The sequence below is a fragment of the Leptonychotes weddellii genome, unplaced genomic scaffold (assembly GCF_054177405.1).
Source record: "Leptonychotes weddellii isolate Sample4059 unplaced genomic scaffold, ASM5417740v2 HiC_scaffold_27717, whole genome shotgun sequence".
In the NCBI taxonomy this organism is placed as follows: domain Eukaryota; kingdom Metazoa; phylum Chordata; class Mammalia; order Carnivora; family Phocidae; genus Leptonychotes; species Leptonychotes weddellii.
The window spans coordinates 1-1,619 of NW_027870917.1; the positions used below are offsets into that span (position 1 = coordinate 1).

Sequence of the window (1,619 nt, forward strand, 5' to 3'; positions counted from 1 at the left end):
TTTCTCGCTTTCACGTTTGGGGAGGGTGGCCCTCGGTGCTGCTGGTTGCCCGCCTGACCCGCCCCCTCCGCCACCTCCCACGAAGACCTGCCATCCGGGCGGCCGCTGATAGGAAACCTCCTCGGCTTTTCCTGCCTCTCGCAGTGGTCCAGATAAGGCGAGACTCGGCCAAAGTCACATAGCCGGTCCACGGAGAGTCAGGTCCAGGGCACATGGCAAGAAGATGCTGCCGCAATGGCATGAAGTGCGTGGTGGGTTCCCTATCTATGGGCTCTCGTCCACCTCCAGGTTCATTCGAAAATGTAGCTCCTTCTGCAAAGCCTTCCCTGCCCTTCTGGGCTCTGCCTGCTCACCCCCAGCCCTGCCACCCAGCCCCAAGTCATAAATGTCTCCATGGGAGGCCCTGCCTACTTCTCTTGGGTGGGATTCTACTTGGGCTGCCATCTCTGTGGGCCACATTCCTGCGGCCACACACCGCGAAGCCACGAGTAGCCGAGGCTGGCCCAGGTTGACCCCCATTCGGACCAGAGTCAGGTGAGCCCTTTGGGTTTCACTCTGGCTATAGGCCGGCGGTGACAGCTCCCCTCACCACCTCTGCAAGTGGCTGCAGCCCTGATGACCTCAACATAGACATTCCTGGCCCAAGTGCCCCCCTCCCAGGCGGGCCTGGGGTGCTGGAAGGAGGGGCAAGGGGCAGTGAAGTCAAGACCACCCCCTGTTTCCACGGGCAGGGCTGCCACTTGGTGACTCCTATGGACTTGCCCAGCTGGGCCAGGACCCAACAGGCTGGACAGATGGACAGAGGCCTGGGCGTGGTGGGGGGGGGGGGAAGCATCAGCCTTTACTGAGCTCCTACTGTATACTCTTCACTCTGCAAAGCATCAGCCCTTTATTAAGCACCTGCTGTATACGCTTCACTCTGTGCAAAGCATCAGTCTTTTATTAAAGCACCTGCTGTATACGCTTCACTCTGTGCAAAGCATCAGCCTTTATTAAAGCACCTACTGTATACTCTTCACTCTGTGCTCTGGTCTATGCAATGACACACCCACATAGGAGGGTGTCGGAAAAAAGTGGGTGCTGGAAATTAGTTTGTTGGTTTTGAAGATTTCTGCCCAGCTTTGCGCAGTGGCAGAATCGTAGCCAATGAGGTTTATCCGAGGCGCGATTATTGCTAATTGAAGATTTCTGCCTAATGCAAGGGTGTAACATGCACGCCTCAAAACATCTTAAAGGAGAATGTTGAAAATATCAAGGTCAAAATGTGACGAATAGTATAGTAATGGAACCTCTATTAATGGCGTGTCAACAGATTTTTAGAGAAGAACACTGGGGAGAACATGTCTTTATTTTGATATGTTCATATGCTGGTGTGAACAGGCTGAATATAACACGAGAAGTTTATTGGTACGGTGGAAATACAAACACGTCTGTGTTGGTGTATATACGTCATTTTTGACAGATAACTTGATACAGAAAGCTAATCATGAAGCACGTCTGCATGCATATTTGTAGATACAATGCACACAGACAGACACGATGCTAAGAATGAAATTCACAAAAAGTTCTCCCAGAAGTCGTGTTTCCGGGTACGGAGATATCTAGCGCCCTTGAGGCAC

At 52.4% G+C, this 1,619-nt stretch overlaps 1 pseudogene; it reads left to right on the top strand.

The window, feature by feature from the left end:
- Window positions 1–1,117: 1,117 nt before the first annotated feature.
- Window positions 1,118–1,239, top strand: LOC145719002 (U4 spliceosomal RNA; annotated as a pseudogene).
- Window positions 1,240–1,619: the final 380 nt, after the last annotated feature.